The sequence below is a fragment of the Monodelphis domestica genome, chromosome 1 (genome assembly GCF_027887165.1).
Source record: "Monodelphis domestica isolate mMonDom1 chromosome 1, mMonDom1.pri, whole genome shotgun sequence".
Classification (NCBI taxonomy): Eukaryota; Metazoa; Chordata; class Mammalia; order Didelphimorphia; family Didelphidae; genus Monodelphis; species Monodelphis domestica.
In genome coordinates, this window is record NC_077227.1 from 157,065,700 (window position 1) to 157,079,260 (window position 13,561).

Genomic DNA, 13,561 nt, shown 5'->3' on the forward strand with positions numbered 1-13,561 from the left:
ATTTCAATGGGGAGTTACTAACAACTGGAGAGTGGTCAAGAAATCTTCTTGTGTGAAGTAATGTTTAAAGTGAGCTTTGAAGAAACTAAGAATTCTGAGAAGCAAAGGACAGTTGAGAGTTCATTCCAAACATTAGGAACATAATATCTTTGGTATGGAAGTACAATTTGGCCAGATTATGTTGTATGAAAAGGGAGAAATGTATAATAATAATGGAAAGGCAAGAGTATTTTTTATTTATCATAGAGATAAAAATGAACCACTGATGTTTCTTGGGGAAAGAAGTAACAAAGTCAGACCTATACTTTAGGAGCTTAGCAGGGAAATCAATTAGAAGGTTATTGCCTTCCAGATGAGAGGTGATAAGGGCCTGAATTAAGTATGATTCAAGAAAAGATACAAAATTGTTGAGAATGATACCGGGGAGACTTGGAAATTAATTGGCTATGGAGGGTAAGAGAGAAAGAGCAATTAAGGCTGACTTAAATTTTTGAACCTGAGTATCTAAAAGGATGGTAGTCCCTTAACAGATACAGAGAAGTTGGGAAAACCATTGATACTGTTAACCTGAAATAAAGAAGATTACTAAAGCAGTAACAAGTATCTTTAATCAGATGGTGGACTAGTTCAGAGACAAGAGAGAGTGCAGGAGTATCCACTTGTAAGTAAAGGAATAGGATTAATAGAGAAGAGTGATCAGAGGGAATAGCAAGTGGGAAAAGTGACTACCATTTTATAAGATTAAAGGCCCTAGTTGTAATTAAAGTCTGATCAAATCAGAGACTCTAAGAATGGTAAGTTTTCAGAGATAACACAAGATCAGATCCAACCATGAGGTCAATGAGGTCAAGGTAGCCCCTTCTGATAACTGCATTTAACAATATTGAGTTCCATTTTGAACATTTTTAGTTTGAGAAGGCTACAAGACAACTAGTTATAAATATATAATAGGTAGTTGGTAAGACTGAAACTCAAGAGAGAGACTACAGTTAAATATTGAGATGATAATGATAATAATAATAGCAGCATTTAATATTTTATAGCACTTTAGGTGATTATAAAAATTTTTTACATATTTTACATATTCTTGCATGTATAAAATTTCCCTTTTTGAAATCAGAAAAACTATGAAAGCATATACTCACTCTACCCCCATTTTTCAGATGAGAAAACTAACGCTTGAAAGGAGTTGTGACTTGCCTAGGACAACTTCTGCTATCAAGTAGCTAAGGCAAGATTTGGACACACATCATCCTTATTCCAAGACCAGCACTCTAACCACTATATCACCTAGCTTATCTATTTCTAGATCAGGAAGTCATTTACACAGATTTGCTAACTGAACCCAGGAGAATAGATCCAAAAGATGACCCTAGTAGGACTCTAAAATATACCCATTTGTGGGAATTTGGGGAATGGATAGTGATGCAGTTAAAAGAGACTAAGATGTAGCACCCAGACAGGTAGGAAGATAAACAGGAAAGAACAATGGCTTACAAATTTAGTTAGAGAAAATCTCTATTATAAGAGGATAATCAATAGTGTAAAAATGCTGAAGAGAGGTCAAGAAGGATCAGGAACTGAGAAAAAGCCATCAGATTTGCCAATTAGAAATCTTGGTAACTTTGAAAGAAGGCAGTTTTAATGGAGTGATAAGGTTAGACGAAGCACTGCAAATAAATTGGAGGTGAAAAAATAGAAGCAGTGAGTGTGGATAGTTTTTTCTAGGAGTTAGGCTGTGAAAGGGAGGAAAAAGATAGGAAGAGAGCTTGGAGAGATACTAGGTTCAAGTGTAGGGACTCCAAATCAATAATCACTCCACCTCACTTTATGAAATTTCAGAATGTAAGGCAATGAAGTATTAAAAGCAATCTTACTTGCATCTTGTTAAAAAAAGGTAATCAGGGAAATTTTAATGGATTATAAACTGGGTGTGATCTATTCCCAGCTTGTAATAGAAATATAAGGAAGTATTTACATTGTGTTGCTCTTTTGAATTAAGAAGTTCCTCCATCAATTAGATGGAATTGATGAGTAGTCAGGGGAAAAAAACAAACAGCCAGTCCTGCATACTCTCTAGGGAGTTCATTAAAGTAGACAACAGCTCTAAGGAGTGTGGACTTTGGCAGCAGAGGAGAGTGGAGAAGAAGCAATGGTGTTTGCCAGCAGAGCAACTCTCCCAGTAAAGGTTGCTGTGCCCAAAAGAGAACAGGCCCAGAGAGTCCTACTTTGGAATTGAGTTGAGCTGCAAAAAGAAAAAGGCCCAGAGAACTCCGAAGAATGACTTGTACAGCAGAAACCAGCCAGGGAGCAGTGCATGGGAAAAGACATGAGAAAAAGACACCAAAGACATGAGCCCTATTATTCTGGAGATGTGAATTGACCACATGTGTTTCCTAAGTAAGTGTCTATTTGTGAACACTACATATGTGCCTATTCTTCCTACAAATCCTGTTTGTATTTGTAGGAGAGTAAAATCCAGGTTTTATAGGGAAAATGCTTTGTTACTGCTATTCATGCTATGCCATTTACTGAATACCTTTTCTTTGAATTAATTTTGTCAATTGATTGATTATTAAAGATTAATGCAGTTGTAGAAGTTCTTAAGCAATAGGGTTAGGAGTGCATCCACAAGAATACTTTCAATTTGAAGTAATGGTCCCTATTAACTCTCAAACCTGTGAGTGCCACGTTGGGGTTGGGAGTGGGGAGTGGGGAAGATATTCCCAGAGTATGCTATATCAAGCTGAGGAAGACCTAGGCATATCTTTAAGTTATACAGAAGAAGCCAGAGCATAAAGACTGAAAATTAGGGAGAGAAAAGGCAAGCTCCTAAGGATAAAGAAAGAAAGGCATAAATAGAAAAGTTGATGTTAGCAAAAAGGGCCATCTCTTCCTCAGACTGGAGAAAAAGTAGAAAATGGTAGGCAATATTAAGGTGATTTGAAGTATAGAATGGGAGACAGGATTGCTTATATTATTTTCCTCATGGGTTGTAATACCATATTCATTAAAACTAACATATGATAATAGCATATTGAACTATAGCCTGAAAATATTTAGAAAAATTTAAAAATCCTATCACTGGATATTTCATTATTCATGAGCCCTTGGGAATATAGTGATTAACAACTGTATAAATTACTCCTTTTCTTATACTCACACTCTTCGTATTTGAGAGATATTAGAATTAATTGATTAAATGTAGCAGTTTCTCTAGAGATACATATGAAACATCTATTTTCCTAAGGTTTACATTACATAGATGAATTTCTTATTTTAGTTCCTTTTAGAAATTTTATGTTGAGGCAGCAAATAAATAGCTATGAGTCACAACTTTAGAGCAATCCTAAACGAATTTAAAATTTGAATACTTGCAGTTTTTCTAGAATAATTTCTTTTTTTCAATTAAAAAAGGTCTAAGTCACTTTCTGACATAGAGTGATAGGCCTCAGGATCAGATTAAGACATATTTTTTGGATATGGCCAGTAGGAGAAACTGTTTTGCTTGACTATGCATATTTGTTACAAGGCTTTTTGCCCTTTTTTCTTTCAACTGGAGTTAAGAAAGGACAGGAAGGAAATAAGGTGGATTTTTGTCCATTGAAAAAAATGTTAATTAAAAGATACAAATCCCCCTATTTCCCAAAAGGCATGAGACACTGGCACATAGGAAAAGACTTATTGTCCCATGATGCTGTGGACCCAAGTTACAGTTGATATCTGGAAAGGAGCAGAAGTTTCTGGGAGAAAGAAAACAAGTGATGGAAATAATGTACAATAGTCATGACATCTATTAGGAATAAAGAACCAGGCAAGGCCAACCAGCTGCAACATTTTACCTTATGTTGAACTGTGACAAATGTTGTATAGTAACAAAACCGAGAAAACAAGTGAGCTAATAGAATTCCCAGGGGAAGCAAACAGTAGAGAAATGTAAAGTCTTTTCACATAAATTCTTAATTCCATTCATATGACTGGGGCTATCCTATTAATGTTGTGAATTTCTTTATATGGGGAAAAACTCCCTCCATTTTCTCATTCCTATTATTTTATTATCTGGGAATTAGAAGAAAATTCTATTTCTGTTCTTTGAAAGTTGTAAATATGCTTTATATATAAATGTTTATTAAGAAGATAAGTGGTCAAAGTTTCAAATAGGAGTTTCCCCCAAGGCTGGTTTTGGACTCTGATGGACCTGGGATATATCTTGGAGGACTGATCCTGTACAGGGTCAGTTTCTCTCTAGCTCTTTAGTAGTCCTACCTAAATTTCTACAGGAAAATCTCTGAGCTATAGTTGATGTCTAGGGTTTTCCCATATGTGGGTAACAGTTTCTCTTCCTGCAGAAATACTCAATATATTATATGGGTAGTAGATATAGGAGAGTTTTTTATTTTCTGTACCACAGAAACTGCCAAAGGAACATAGAACTCACAAGCGTGCATAAGAAGAGTGATGGATTCAGAAAGACCTGAATTTGAATCTTGCCTCAAACACTAATTGTATATCACCTGGGCAAGAAACTTAACCACTAAGTCTCAGTTTTTTAATCTGCAAAATGAGGATAATTATAACACCTGACTCATAGCATAGTTATAAGGATCAATGAGATAACATATGCACAGCATTTTGCAACCCCTAAAGTGCTATATAAATGTTTTTTTTAACCCTTACCTTCTGTCTTAAAATTGATTTAAAAAAAAAAACCCTTACTGTGTTTGTTCCAAGGCAGAAGAGTGGTAAGGGCTAGGCAATGGGGGTTAAGTGACTTGCCCAGGGTCACGCAGCTGGGAAGTATCTGAGGTCACATTTGAACCTAGAATCTCTCATCTCTAGGCCTGGCTCTCAATCCACTGAGGTACCCAGCTGCCCCCACATATTTCAATATAAGTAGTATTGGGGAGAAAAAAAAGCAAGAAAAATAACAAAAGCAAAAATATATATACTTAATTTGCACTGAGTTCATCATTTCTCTCCCTGGAAGTGGACAGCATTTTTCATAGCAAATCCTTTGGACCTACCTTGAATTGATATATTAATCAGAGTAGTCTTTTTTTCACAGTTGATCATGATTACAATATTGCTGTTACCGTGTAGATTTATCTCCTGGTTGTTCTCACTTCATTGTACATCAATTAATACAGGTCTTGCCATGTTTTTCTGAAACTAACCCCCTCATCATTTCCTATAGCTCAATAGGCCAATCATAGGCCATGACTTGTTCTGACATTCCCTAACTGATGACCATCCCCTTGATTTCCAATTCTTCAACACCACAAAAAGAGTTGCTATAAATATTTTTGTATGTATAGATCCATTTCCTTTTTTTTTTAAATCTCTTTGGGATATAGACCTAGTAGTGGTAATGCTAGGTGAAAGGGTATGCACAGTTTGACAGCCTTTGGGGCATAGTTCTAAAGTGCTCTCCAGAATGATTGAACTAGTCCATAACTCCACTAATAGTACATTAGTCTCTATTTTTCCACATCCCTTCCAGCATCTGTCATTTTCCTTTTCTGTCACATTAACCAATCTGATAGGTGTGAGGTAGTATCTAAGAGTTATTTTAATTTGCATTTTTCTAATCAATTCTGTTCAGAACATTTTTTTATATGACTGTAGACAAATTTGTTTTCTTCTTCTGAAAATTGCCATTTCATATCCCTTGACTGTTTATCAGTTGGGGAATTTTTGTTTGACTCAGGTCCTTATAGATTTGAGAAAAGAGGCTTTATCAGAGAACCATGCTGTAAAAATTTTCCTCCACCAGTTTCCTGCTTTCCTTCTCATTTGGCTTTCTTAAAAAAATTAGCAAAAGATGATATGATGGTCTACTTAAAGAATCCTAGAGAATCAACCAAAAAAATCTAGTTGAAATAATCAACAACTTTAGCAAAGTTGCAAGATACAAAATAAACCCACATAAGTCATCAGCATTTCTATACATCTCTAACACATCTCAGCAGCAAGAATTAAAAAGAGAAATTTCATTTAAAATAACCCTAGACAATATAAAATACTTAGGATTCTATCTGCCGAGACAAACATAGGAACTATATGAACACAACTACAAAACACTTTCTACACAACTAAAACTAGATCTAAATAATTGAAAAAACATTGATTGCTCAGGGGTAGGACAAGCTAACATAATAAAAATGACCATCCTACCCAAACTTCTTTAGTTATTTAGTGCCATACCCATTGAACTACCAAAAATTTTTTTTACTGAATTAGAAAAAAACATAACTGAAGTAGCCCCCAAAAGACCAAAGATGGAAAAATTACCCCTGTCTGCATTTGTAGGGGACAGTCCTAGTTTCCCTTCTTGCAGGAGATCAAACTGTTTATGCAAGATAACAAACTGGTTTCTGCTTAGCTTGGTTGGCAAAGGACAAAAGAGGAATTTCAGGAATATCAAAGGGCCAGAGAACTAACATTTGACTAAGTAAAGATAAATACTCCTCAGACCAAAACCCCAGGATGGGCTTCTTTTCTCCAACCTCACATTCCTGTATTAAAGTCTGTTTGTTGTCAAATAAGAACCTGTATTACTCTGTAATATATATAAGTTATCCTGTAATATCAGTCTGATACAGTTAGGGAATTCTGCCCCAGCCGGTAGATTCTTTCTTTCTCTCTTTTATTAATAAATGATGGTTCCAATAATTGAAATTCTAGGTGTTTGAACTCATTTGTGAAGTGTACCACTCCATAACAAAGTTAATTTGGAAGAACAAAAGATCAAGGATATCCAGGGAAATAATGAAAAAAATGCAAAGGAAGGTGACCTTGCAGTCCCAGATCTTAAACTATACTATAAAGCAGTGGTCATCACAACAATTTGGTACTGGCTAAGAGATAGAAAGGAGAATCAGTGGAATAGACTTGGGGTAAGTGACCTCAGCAGGACAGTCTATGACAAGCCCAAAGATCCCAGCTTTTGGGACAAAAAACTGCTGGGAAAATTGGAAGACAGTATGGGAGAGATTAGGTTTGGATCAAAATCTCACACCCTACATCAAGATAAATTCAGAATGGGTGAATGACTTGAATATAAAGAAGGAAACTATAAGCAAATTAGGTGAACAAGAAGAGTATACATGTCAGATTTTTGGGAAAGGAAAGACTTTAAAAGCAAGCAAGAGCTAGAAAAAAATCACAAAGTATAAAATCAATAATTTTGATTAAATCAAATTAAAAAGTTTTGTACAAACAAAACCAATGCAACCAAAATTAGAAGGGAAGCAAAAAACTGGGAAACAATCTTCATAACACAAAGGTCTAATTACTCAAATTTATGAAGAGCTAAATCAATTGTACAAAAAATCAAGCCATTCTCCAATTGATAAATGGGTAAGGGACATGAATAGGCAATTTTCAGATAAAAAAATCAAAACTATTAATAAACACATGAAAAAGTGTTCTAAATCTCTTATAATTAGAAAGATGCAAATCAAAACAACTCTGAGGTATCACTTCACACCCAGCAGATTGGCTAATATGACAGTAATGGAAAGTAATGAATGCTGGAGGGTATGTGGCGAAGTTGGGACATTAATTCATTTCTGGTGGAGTTGTGAACTGATCCAACCATTCTGGGAGGCAATTTGGAACTATGCCCAAAGGGCACTAAAAGACTGTCTGCCCTTTGATCCAGCCATAGCACTGCTGGGTTTGTACCCCAAAGAGATAATAAGGAAAAAGACTTGTACAAGAATATTTATAGCTGCTCTCTTTGTGGTGGCAAAAAATTTGGAAAATGAGGGGATGCCCTTCAATTGGGGAATGTCTGAACAAATCGTGGTATATGTTGGTGATGGAATACTATTGTGCTAAAAGGAATAATAAAGTGGAGGAATTTCATGGAGACTGGAATGACCTCCAGGAAGTGATGCAGAGTGAAAGGAGCAGAGCCAGGAGAACATTGTACACAGAGACTGATATATTATGGTACAATCGAATGTAATGGACTTCTCCATTAATGGCAATGCAGTGATCCTGAACAACTTGGAGAGATCTATGAGAAAAAAACACTATCCACATTCAGAGGAAGAACTGTGGGAGTAGAAACACAGAAGAAAAACAACTGCTTGAATACATGCTTTGAGGAGATATAGAATCTAAATGAACATCCTAATGCAAACACCAACAACATGGAAATAGGTTTGGATCAAGGACACATGTAATACCCAGTGAAATTGCGAGTCAGCAATGGGAAGGGTGGGGGGAGGGAAGGGAGGGAAAAAATATGATTCTTGTAACCAAAAAATAATGTTCTAAATTGACTAAATAAATTAATTTAAATTTTAAAACATTGCAAAAAAATTTAATTTCATGAAATCAAAATTATCTATTATACTTCCCGTGATCCTCTGTCTCTTGTTTGATCAAAAGCTCTTCCTTTACCCAGATATATGACAAGTAAAATTTTCCATGCTTCCTCTAAATAATATAATTATATTATCCTTTATGTCTAAATCACATACCCATTAGAATATGGTACAAGATATTGGTCTATGCCTAGTTTCTGCCAAAATGCTTTTCAGTTTTCCCACCAATTTTTGTCAAATATTGAATTCTTGCCCCAAAAGTTTGGCTCTTTGGTTTACCAGACACTTGATTACTATTGTCATTTACTGCTGCTATATATGTACCTGACCTATTTCACTGATCCACCACTCAATGTCTTAGCCAGTACTGCATGGTTTTGATGATTTCTGCTTTGTAATAGAGTTTGAAATCTGGTACGGCTAAGTCACTTTCATTCATACTTTTTCCATTGATTTTCTTGATATTCTTGATCTTTAATTCCTAATGAGTGAAATGTGTTACTTTTTCTTGATCTATAAAATAATTCTCTGGCAGCTTGATTTGTACAGCAATGAATAAGCACATTAATTTAGGTAGAACTGTAATTTTTATTATATTGGCTTACTTACGCATAAGCAATTAATAGTCCTCTAGTTGTTTAGATCAATAATTGTGTTCATAAATTTCTTGGGTTTGTCTTGGCAGGTAGCCTTCCAAATATTTTATATTGTGTGCAGTTATTTTAAATGGAATTTCTCTATCTCTAACTGCTGGGTTTTGTCAGTAATATAAAGAAATGCTGATATTTATGTGGGTTTATATTATATCCTACAACTTTACTAAAACTTTTTTTTTGACAAATTTTTAATTGATTTTCTGGGATTCTTTAATCATACCATCATATTGTCTGCAAAAAGTAACAGTTTTGTTTTTTTGTTGCCTATTCTTAGTTTCTCCTATTTCTTTTTTCTTGTCATTGCTATAGCTTGCATTTCTAGTAGAATATTGAATAAGAGTGGTGATAATGGACATCCTTGATTCACTCCTCAGCTTATTAGGAAGGCTTATAGTTTATCCCCATTACAAATAATGCTTGCTCTTGGTTTTAGATAGTTACTTCTTATCATCTTAAGAAAGGCTCCATTTATTCCTATGGTTCCTAGTGTTGTTATTTTTAAGACCCTATCAGTTCTCGGAGATAAGAGTGGCAAGGATTTGGCAACTGGGATTAAATGATATGTCCAGAGTTATATCTGTAGGAAGTATCTGAGGCCAGATTTGAAAGCAGGTCTTCCTGGCTCCTGGCCTCATACTCTATCTATTCTGCTATTTAGCTGCTTCTCTTCCAGGTGTTGTTGTTGTTGTTTTTTTAAACCCTTACCTTCCGTATTAGAGTCAATACTGTATATTGGCTCCAAGGCAGAAGAGTGGTAAGGGCTAGGCAATGGGGGTCAAGTGACTTGCCCGGGGTCACACACTGGGAAGTGTCTGAGGTCATATTTGAACCTAGGACCTCCCATCTCTAGGGCTAGCTCTCAAATCACTGAACTACCCAGCTGCCCCCTCTTCCAGGTGTTTTTAATAGGAAAGGGGCTTTTATTTTGACAAAAGCTTTTTCTGAGTCTATTTAGATAAATATATGATTTTCATTACTTTTGTTATTGATATGGTCAATTATGCTGATAGTTTTCCTACTATTGAGCCATCTCTGCATTCCTGACATAAATCTACATGGTCGTAGAGTATAGTTTTCATGATACATTGTTATAATCTTCTTCCTAATATTTTAATTAAAATTTGTGCATCAATATCCATTAGGGAAGTTGATCTGTAGCTTTCTTTCTCTGTTTTTTGCTCTCCCTAGTTTAGGTAATAAAATCATATTTGTGTCATAGGAAGAATTTGGTAGGATTCCTTCTTTACCCATGTTTTCAAGTAGTTTACATAGTGGCATTAATTGGATCTTAAATGGTTGATAGAATTCACTTGTGAATCCATTTGATTGTGGGAATTTTTTTCTTAGGGAGCTCATTTATGGCTTTTTTAAAAAAATGCAATTATTTAAAAATTCTATTTCTTCTGTTAATTTCAGCAAGTTATGCTTTTGTAATATTCACCTATTTAATTTAGATTGTCAGATTTGTTGGCATGTAATTATATAAAAATCTCCTAATAATTGCTTTGATTTAATCTCCATTGACAATATATTCATCCTTTTCATCTTTGATACTAGTAATTTTATTTTCATCTTTTAAAAAATCAAATTAGTCAATGATTTATCTGTTTCATTGGTTTTTTCTAAAACCATATTTTAGTTTTATTTGTGATTATGTTTATTCTTTTTCTAATTTTAGTTTTCCCAATCTTTCCTTTGATTCTCAGGATTTCTATTTTGGCTTTTAATTGAAAATATTTAACTTGTTCTTCTAGCTTTTTTAAAATTATATGCCTAACTCATTAACTTTTTATTGATATAAGCATTTAGAGATATGAATTTTCCCCTAAATACTACTTTGACCATATATCACAAATATGTTGTTGCCAATGATCTCTTAATTGCCAAATCTCATGACTTTTTCTCAGTACTCATCCCTTGTAAGCTCCCTTCAGTCTCTGACACTACTGCTCACCTTCTTCTTGATGTATACTTCCATTACTGCCAAGGATACCACCATCCTCCCACTTCCTCGGGCTACCCACCTTGGTGTCATCCTTAACCCTTCCTTCTTGCTTACCTTCTATATTGTAAGGGTTAAAATTAGTGGTTGGACAATGATTATATGGAATTATGTGATCATCAATATTTATTATATCTCATGTCAGAAATTTATTTACAAATATATATAAATATTGAAGAAACAATAAAGAGAAATGTGAGGGGGTTAGAGAGGTTATCTATCCTACCAACCTAAATGTTTTACTGTGGGTCTGCTTAATCCAGGCAGAAATTAATTAGCTCTCAACCAGGAAGGCTGGTAGTGAGTAACCACTTGGCCTCCTCCCAGGTGGAAGCAGGTCTCTTAGGAAACTAGGAAAGGAGTCAGCCTTTCACTCACCCAACAAAGTAGTCTAGGAATCTAAATTGAAGTCAAACTGCAAGCCCACAATCCAAGCCACAGTCTCCAGTGAAGCTCCCTTGAAGATTCTCCTCAGTCAGAAGACTATCTCCAGAAGATAATCTCTTCAGACTATCCTCTCAAAGACATTCTGCCCTGAGGGAGTTTGGGACTTGCTTCTATGGTAACTTCTTGTCCCTGCAGGGTCTGTGGGATTCACAGCTCTTATCCTCTGAAGGTGTCAATTCTTTTTTTTTTTTAAACCCTTACCTTCTGTCTTAGAATCAATACTGTGGATTGGCTCCAAGGCAGAAGAGTGGTAAGGACTAGGCAATAGGGGTCAAGTGACTTGCTCAGTTACGCAGCTGGGAAGTGTCTGAGGCCAGATTTGAACCTAGGACCTTCCGTCTCTAGGACTGGCTCTCAATCCATTGAGCTACCCAGCTGCCCCTGAAGGTGTCAATTCTTATCAAAGGCCTCTGAAGATGTCAACTCTGATCATAGGATTCACAAGTTTGGAATCCATACTTCCCATCCTCTGAAGGTATAAACTCTTATCAAAGGATTCACAAGTTTCTGACTGAGTTAAAAGGATGGAACTCTCCAAGTAAGTGATTGTGAACTCCCTTACTTAGTGTTAAGTAGGGGTGTTTTTGAGTTTCGATTGATTAACTCAACATAGACAAAGAGAATAAAGAATCCCCTTTCACATTATGCAATTTATTACCAAGGCCTGTCAATCTCACCTTTACAGCATCTCTCAAATATGGCCTCTCCTCATTCTTGTCACTCACCTGGTACAGGCCCTCTTCTTTTCATGTCTGGACTATTGCAGTAGCCTGCTGATTGGTCTACCTGCCACAAGTCTCTTCCCACTCAAGTCCAAACTCCATTCAACCACCAAAGTGATTTTCCTAAAATGCAGTTCTGACCATGTCACCCCAGTGCTCAATAACATTTCACCTCCAAGATTAACTACCAAATTATTTGTTTAGCATTGAGAGCTCCTCATAACATAGCCCCCCACCTCCCCTTCTAATCTTCTTGAAGATTTTATACACCTACATTTTACTCTGTAGTCCAATAACACTAATCTTTTTGCTGTTCCTTGAATAAGACACTCATCTCCCTGATCTGGGCATTTCCCCTAGCTATCCTCCATGCTAGGAATTCTCAAACATTCTCTTCCCTGCCATCTAGTAAGGATTTTTTTTAAAAAAGAGTCTCTTGTTTCTTACAAATACCTTCCTCAAGAATGCCCTTGATTCGTGTATAGATGACCCTCTTAACTATTTTGTATAATTAAGAGAGAAGGCCTATATATCAGTAATGATTGGTTATATCTTTTGGTATTATTAAGAGTCAAGGTTTTTTCCATACCTGTAATTATCTGCCCTTACTCTTTTTTAAACCATTCCTTTCTCTCTTAGGAGAACTCCAAGACAGAAGGGTAAGGGCTGGGCAAATAGGGTTAGGTTACTTTCCCAGGGTTACACAACTAGGAAGTGTTTAAGGCTAGATTTGAACTCAGGTTCTCCCAGTTCCAGGCCCGCTATTCTATCCATTGATACAGCTAGCTGCCCGCTGCACCCTACATTTTTAGTTACTTTATATAATAGTCCTAACATGACCACAATTGTATTGCTTCCAACACAGTTCTCCCCTATATGTCTCCTTGGTCCTGTCTATTCTTTTTTTTTTTAACCCTTATCTTCTGTCTTAGAGTCAATACTGTATATTGGCTCCAATGCAGAAGAGTGATAAGGGCTAGGCAATTGGGGTTAAGTGACTTGACCAGGGTCATACAACTGGGAAGTATCTGAGGCCAGATTTGAACCTAGGACCTCCCATCTCTAGGCCTGGCTCTCAATCCACTGAGCCACTCAGCTGTCCCCATCTGTTCTTTTTAATGTAGTTTTTGTCTCCCCTGTAACCACATGTTAGGATGTGGATATGGTGATTCCACCTTCCTTGATGAAGAAAACAAAATGTTTTTTGCAAATTTTTTCCATTTGTATTCTGTTTGTAGCCTCCCACCCTTCCTTCCCTTTTCCTTCTTAAAAGTCCTTGGGATGACTTTGATAGCTGGATATATTGCCAAATTTTGTTTGTTTGTTTTTTAAATAAGGCCTACATATATGAAAAAAATTAAAAATTATATGAAATTACAAATTAAATCCAATCTAATG